The 7,669-nt window shown below is 46.7% G+C and overlaps 1 protein-coding gene across 3 annotated transcripts in view; it reads right to left on the reverse strand.

The window, feature by feature from the left end:
* Nucleotides 1-6,965, reverse strand: part of ACO1 (aconitase 1) — a 52,754-nt gene extending 45,789 nt beyond the window's left edge. Inside the window, exon 1 of one of the 3 annotated variants that reach the window (XM_027614410.2) lies at nt 6,838-6,965. The gene's annotated coding sequence lies outside the window, so the exon portion shown is untranslated. Of the gene's footprint in view, nt 1-4,793; nt 4,817-6,716; nt 6,748-6,837 lie in introns of those variants that run through there. The other 2 variants (XM_027614412.2, XM_027614413.2) reach the window with 2 other exon arrangements.
* Between the last annotated feature and the right edge of the window lie 704 nt (nt 6,966-7,669).

Below are 7,669 nucleotides of genomic sequence, written 5' to 3' on the forward strand. Positions count from 1 at the left end.
AAGGCAGAACATGAGGGATCTGAGAAACGACTCGTTCAGAAAGTACGAGATCACGTCGGTGGTTCTACAGCATTAAGGGATACATAACTTACCTCGACAACCTGGTCTGTCTCCCAAAGACATATAATATTGAAAAAGACAGTTTCCTATCTTTGCCCATTTGCAACATCTAATCCCAAAGCCCTTTTGGTTTCCAATCCACGCTTAAACCGAAATCTTGCCTCAGGCAAGATGCACTCCATCTCCCTAAACCTAAGTTTGCGTATTTGCAGATTTAAGGTAACAATACTTGCCCTGCACTCCTCTGCCCCGCTCCCGAGGGCTGCCGTGATAGCTAAACACGGGGATAGGTGAAAGCACAGAGTACACAGGGAACTCCATACCTGTGAGCCACCGTTATTCACGAGACTGGTATCAACTGACTTCATGGGGCATGTGGGTCCTACATGTAGCCTGTTTCTTTTACTGAAAATTTAAATCTACATTTTAAAACACAATGGATATTCTAAAATAGAGTCAGGGTCACTCTTACCTAACTGGGGTAAAAAAGCATTCTAAAAGGAGAGAAGAGCTACGGGCTCCAGGTATATATGTGAAAAAGGGACAACAGACCATAAAGAAAAATTATTATTTTCCTCAAAAAAAGTTGCCTTTCTATATTGGCCCAAATTGAAAATTCTTTTCATCACAATTCTTTAAAGTCTTTTAAAGTCCTTGCAGGCAAGGGGTGCCTGGGTGGCTCAGTCGGTTAGGCCTCCGACTTTTGATTTCGGTTCAGGTCACGGTCTCAGGGTCCTGGGGTAGAGCCCCCCTTGGGCTTCATGCTCAGTGCAGTCTGCTTATCCCTTTCCCTCTGCTCACCCCCCCATAATTAAATAAATCTTTTAAAAAATAAAATAAAATAAAATCCTTGCAGGTGAGATAAAATGCTCTTGGTCCTAAGCTATATCTGAACATTTTCCGTTTAATGTGATGCGTTTCTTTTATAATTGAAAATTTTCCTCAACGAACTTAATCAAGTCAAATTAATTTAGCGGATATTTCTGAGCCTCTTCCCTGCATTAAGCACTGTTAAATACCACCGGAGAGAGGGAGGTCAGGAAAATACTCATTGTTTCATAAGAACAGTACAATCTAACAAGGAGATAAGCACACAACTAACTATAATATGTTACGAGTCATAAGAAAGTGCAGGAAAGAGGCAGCTATGGTCGGGGGAATTGAGAAAGGCTTTACCGAGCACTGGGAGAAGGAATGAGGGCAGACTGATCTAGACTGGTAGGTATAGATGAACCAAGACTGGCTAAACGTTCCTAATTGTTGAGGCTGGGTTTATACTCTCTCTACTTCTTCGTATATCTGAAATTTTCCATTAAAAATAGCTAAAAAAGAGGGGCTCCTGGGTGGCTAAGTCAGTTGTGTCCAACTTTTGATGTCAAGGTCCTGAGGTCAGCCCCACATTGGACTCCACACTGGGCATGGAGCCTACTTAAAAAAAAAAAAAAAAAAAAAGAAACAAGGCCATTTATTCTAGGAAGATGGTCAGCTGATAGCTCCTCAGGTAATGGCATGAATCCTATGAACTTTCTAATCTCTGGGTCACCTGGAGGGAGAGGGAGGGGCTGAGGTTGTAGCCGACTCCACAGGGAAGGGGACAAGCACAATGTGACTGAGGTTGGTCAGGGGGCCCGTTTTTGGTTCCCCAAGCCTCTTGCTCCATACTTGTTTCTCTACTTCCTACCGGGAGCAAGGGATTAAGCAGGCTCTGCCCCAGGGCAAGTCAGGAGTAACTGAGTCTAAGAAAAATGAAGGCAACTGTGTTGTCCCCATTATACAGGTAACTGGGTGGTTACTTTTGGTCCTATCAAATTTAATAGTTGTTCAAATTTAATGCTTCTATCAAACGTAATACTTGTTTAATACATGCTAGAAAATACTGATTAGCAAAGTGAAGAAAATTAAAAAATCAACTGTATCCCACCAGCAAGAAAAAAACCACTCAGCATCTGGCATATCCTTTGCCTTTGTGCATGTGTGTGCATGCCCGTATACCCATGCACATGCTTTCTCTCCTCTAAGAACAGGAAGGACCACAGGAAAATATTCCTGGGTAACACGGTTTTAAGTGTAAAAACTATACTTCATGACAGCTCATGAAACAACATTTTACAACACTAGTTTAAGGGCTGCATAGTAGTCCATTAAAGAACACTCGTCTGGTACTTGTGGTCTTGGACAGGGGCTTAAGTCGTCTAATAAAATGTTTTGATCTGAGAGGCCTCTCTTCCAATATTATTTTGAATCAATATATATAGTAGTATATATACTAGTGAACTGTGATGTGACAGTTAAAATAATTTGTTTTCTTAGGGGAGAAGAGGTGGTGGTAATATTCTTACCACAGAAATAATCTTATTTTCCTTTAAAAAGTATAAGTTGTTGGGATTTTAGTTTTTTGTTTTATTTTTAGGTTATAAAAGCAATACATGAATGGTGCAGGGTAGGCAAACACACAGTATTACAAAGAGTAGTAAGTAAAAATTCCCATTTTTTTTCTACCCCATTTCACTGCCCAGAACTGGCTCCTGGTAAGAGCTTGGCATGTCTGTCTTCCAAACATTCATAAGGCTATTTTAAACACATGGAACAATAATCGCACAGCCACATATCCTAGGTACATATATAAATATACAAATATGCATGTATACATATGCATACACACAATGTACATATACAGTGTATGTAACATAAACACATACAATGACAATTTTCCTTCCTTTTTTTTAAACACTTCTTTTGTCCCTCTCCTTGGAATCAGAATAGCTATTAGAGGCACTACTGGTTTTTGCATAAGAACACCCCAAATTCACATGCTGGCTTAGATTGCAGGTCTATCAATCCCAGCATCTGCCGCGGCTCCTGAGAGAGAGGCAGTTGGGAATAAAGACACCCTCCCCTCCTCATCGTCCATCGCTGTGTCCTCAAAACGTGAACATACTTGGCCTTTATTTAAACAACCTACTATGGATGCTTTTTCAATTGATTCCAAATCCTTTGCGGTTGCCACTTCTAGCTATACCTGTCTTCGAGCACCAAATCTGTGGTATTCACGGATAAAGCCCTAAAGAATGTACTTTTCCATGAAATTATCTCCTCAAAGGCGTGGCTCCTGTTCTGACATTCTAAGATGGGACTGCAAACTATGGCCCAGCCCCTGTTTTTGTAAATAAAGTTTTATTGGAACCCAGCTGTGCCCATTCATTTGCATATTGCCTAGGGTTGTTTTCTTCACACGGGAGCAGAGCTGAACAGCGGCAGCGACTGTGACAGACTGTAGAGCCCAGGGGGCCTAAAGAAAAGTCTACTGATTCATGTTCTAGGATATGGTAAAAACAGACTTTTTTTCCCTATCAAAAGTTCTGGAGGAATTGAATCACATACCTCATACTCGTACTCGGTGTCTCTGTCTAGGTTAAAGAGTTTATTTTATTATTATTATAATTATTTTTAAAGATTTTATTTATTTAAGAGAAAGAGAGAGAACACAAGTGGGAGGCCGGGGGAGGCAGAGGGAGAAGGAGAAGCAGGCTCCCCGCTGACACAGGGCTCCATCCTCGGACCCTGAGACCAAGAGCTGAGCCAAAGTCAGATGCTTAACTGACTGGGCCACCCGGGCGCCCTTAAAGAGTCTCTTTTTTAAAAAATACAGGTGACCCTTGAACAACAAGGGTTTGAAGTGCATGGGTCCACTGATCCACAAATTGTTGTCAATAAATAAAGTACAGTAAAGTAGATGTATTTTCCTTATGATTTTCTTCACATTTTATTTTCTGTAGCTTTATTGTAAGAATGCAGCATATCATACATGTAACATACAAACTGTTCATTAATTGTTTATATCATTGGTAAGACTTCCGATCAGCAGTAGGCTATTCGTAGTGAAGTTTTTCGGGAACCAGAAGTCTTACCTGGATCTTCTACTGCGCAGCGGCTCAGTACCCTTGACCTCCATGTTGTTCAAGGGTCAACCGTACAAACAAAAAAGCCCACTGGCTCTGACAGCAGCAATGCTGTGCTGGTAAACCTTTAACCACTTGCTCTCTGCGGTGGGGGAGCTCTGGATTACACCATTTGCTGATTTCCATGGTGTGGACAGTCCCATAAAGGCTAACTTCAAGCTAAAAAAATATGTGACGCCCTTGAACATGGAGTTGGGAGGAGATGCATACAAATGCTAATGCAAACTAGCTCCTGCAAAGCCCTGGTTCCTCGGACATCAGTGGTCCCACCGCCCACTTTAAAGATGTAGACACTGAGGCCCAGAGAGAGTGTCTTGCTCAAGGCTGCCCCAGTGACTGGAACCCCACTAGAGCTCATTTCCCAGTACAGGGTCTGGCGGCCCCCAGGGAATCACTTCCCCTGTAAAAGGAAGAACAGAGGAAAGAAGGCAAAGGAAGTTCTTCACCAGGCACATTGTAATAAATGCTGGATTTATCATTATCTTTGCAGCTTGCGACTCTGGCTTTCTCAGCATGTACTCTGAAGCACACAGCGGGTAGGGGTAGTGTTCGTCACGCAGGGCCAGGTTTCTTGCGAACACTCGACAGTGGCCTGTCTCCGTTAACCAGCACTTACCTAAGCTACCAGACTGTGAACTCCAGAAAGACAGGGGCTGCATCTGTTTGTGCTCACTGCTTCCCCCCCCGCCCAGTGTCCAGGACAGAACTGGGCACTTGGTAAAGTGGATAGTCAATAAATTAAGTACTGAAGGGATAAAGGCATGAGACACCCACCATCAAAGTGGTGCTTTATTCCAAGAACACAGCAGGTGCACAGAGATCCCATTCCCTTCTCCCTTCTGTGGCCAGGGCAACAACATGCAATATGCTCATGTACTTTAACATCTCTCAACTATCAGCTGCAGTATCCAAGCTGCTTCATCAGAGCAGGAGAGGCTCTGTGGATGGAGGAGCAACAGGGAGGACAGAGTTAGAGAATCATTTTCCTTTGGTGAATATACGTATGTAATTTCTATCTGGAACTTGTTTTGACAGAGCATAAAGCCAAGGAAATAAACCCATGAGGGATCCCACCTACCACAGAGCAGGGCGCAGAACATGGCTTTCTGGTAGGGGCTGAGGCAGGGCCGCTCCAGGTGGTACACCTCTAAAAGTGGAAAGTGAAAGAGCAGCAAGACTGGGGAATCCTAATATTCCAACGAGCTCAAGGCTACACAAGTACAAACAGCAATGAACGTGGAGGAAAGGAAGGCAATGTTCTTTTGGAAATGACTTTTTGACTACTTGGTGACTCTCACACCAACCCCTAACACACTTGGCATGGGCTCCCCGTGGCCACTTCTCTGAACCCACAGGTCCTGTTTGCCACATCACTGCTGTGATCTGGGCACACAGACAGATCAGCTCTGTGGGCACAGAAACAACCAAAGCCATCTGTGAGCCTTGCTGAGTTTTCAGGAGGCCACTCACTGGGGCTCATCTCTTATGTGAAGACCTAGTATTTAGTTTCCAAAGCGAGATCAAGCTTGGTCCCAAATTCTAGAGGTTAACATTGTTCATGCATGGGGTTTAGAGCAAGCATCCCAAACAAGAAGCAAGACCAATGACTGAAGCCTCCAAAGAATTTCCTACACCAGTGGTTCTCAAAGTGTGGCGCAGGAACTCTAGGTATCCACAAGATCAAAACAACTTTCATTATAATACCAAGAAGCAATTTGTCTTTTTCACTGTCACATGTTCAGGAGTATAGGTGGAGTTTTCCAGAGGCTACATGATGTGATATTGCAAGACTGAATGAAGAAGCATATATTAAGAATCCAGCTGCCTTCTATTAAACCTGACATAAAGACATTTGCAAAAATATAAAACAACACCACTCTTCTCAGTAACATTTTGTTTTGGAAAATATGGATATTTTCATAAAATGCTATGTTAATATATAATAGGCCCACTATTTTAAAAGATGGATTATTAAATATGGTAAATTTTGTTTTGTATATATGGTAAATATAAAAAATATAACTCACATAAACAAAAGGTAGAGGAATTTTTATGTGTAAAGGGGTTTTGAGGTCCCCCAAAAGTTTGAGAACTGCTGTCCTAGAGGCTGTGTCTCCCTGCCCCCAACCCTGTGAGGAGGGTTATGTGTGTTGCAGGAATGATGTGCCATTCTGATGTCTGGCTGGATTAGGAAAGGCAGCTCATTTTCCTTCCTGGATCTCTGAATCTATGAGGGTAGGCTCTGTGCCCAACTCTTCCACCTCACCCCATTTGCCCCTCACCACTTGGTGTGGATTCCCCGATCTGCCGGCTCTGTGAGGATTTCCCTATTCTGCAAGCCCGGGAGCGGTGGTGGGAACTCCCTCGTGAGGCCCGCACACCCTCCTGGGGTCAGGACACCCCAGCGAGGCCCGCACACCCTCCTCTGGGTTAGGATCCGCCAGTTCGGCCGGCCTGCAGAGCCTGGACGAGGACTCCCAGTGAGGCCCGCACAACCTCGGCGAGGACTCTCCGGCGGCATGCCCAGTCAAGGCAAAAGAGGGACGAGGAAAGCCATTTCCAGTCCCCGAACCCTGTCCCCAGCGCGGCACAGGCTGGAGACAAGGCGGAGAGGTCAGTCCCCAGGAGCTAGTCCCCTCCCCGATTCTCCCCGGGGCCTTCCCCGGCTTTTCTCCAGCCCCGGGCCGCTCTGCGCACCTCAGTCCCGCTCAGGGAAGGAGCCTCGGGCGCCGCGGCAGAGGCTCGCGCCGACTGCCCCGGGGACAGGGCGGCCGGCGCTCCCGCCCCGGGACATCCGTCGGGCCGGACCGGTACTCACCGCTGAAAGCCCAGCCGGGATCTGACGGGCTGGCGGGCGCCAAGTGCGGGGCTAGTTCCAGTACGCTGCGCGGTTCCAGCGGCCGCCGCCTCCGCGCCCCTCCCCCTGCCTCCCCCGGGGCCACCGGCCGGTGGGCGGAGCAGGGGCGGGGCGCGGGGCGCCGGCCTCGGGCGCCGCTGGGCCGCGGCCGGAGGGGCGGGGCGGGGCGGAGTCTGTCCCGGCTCCCCGCCCGGCCCGGATGGAGCTACTTGGCCCGGGGCGGGAAGGGGGCGGTGGCTAAGGGCTCAGCGGGAGGAAGCGTGCCGACGCGTGCTCGGTCGGCTTCACCTCTGCGGGCCCACGGCCTGGGACGCGGGGGACTTTCGCTGACTCTGAGGTATAGGGTGGGACTGCCCGGCTCCCGCTAGGAAGTGAGCCGAAGGAGTGGGGAAGAAATGTCGTTTTTCTTTTTTGCTTTTAAAAAATGACTTGGCTATAAAGGTAGAGGCTTCATTCTTTGACAGCTCCCGTACGTGTAATCACGTTACCCCTCTCCCCACCGCCTCGCCCCCTTTCACCCCCTTGTGTCCACCCCCTACCCCTACTCCCGCCTTAATGCCTTGCAAAACGTACCAAATGGGCATCGGAATCACGCTGACATAATAGGACTTCGACGTTCCCATGGTTATGAATGCAAAGTTTCTAGTGTAAAAAAATTTTTTTAACGTGTGACAACACTTTATAATGCAGGCTGTTCACCAGTCGGATATCAGGGGAATGGCTGAGAGTTGACCCTGAGTGGGCCTTCTTCCCAAGATCTGCTTTTGATTGATAGGTTGGTTGGAGTTGCACC

The sequence above is a fragment of the Zalophus californianus genome, chromosome 13 (genome assembly GCF_009762305.2).
Source record: "Zalophus californianus isolate mZalCal1 chromosome 13, mZalCal1.pri.v2, whole genome shotgun sequence".
NCBI classification, from domain to species: Eukaryota; Metazoa; Chordata; class Mammalia; order Carnivora; family Otariidae; genus Zalophus; species Zalophus californianus.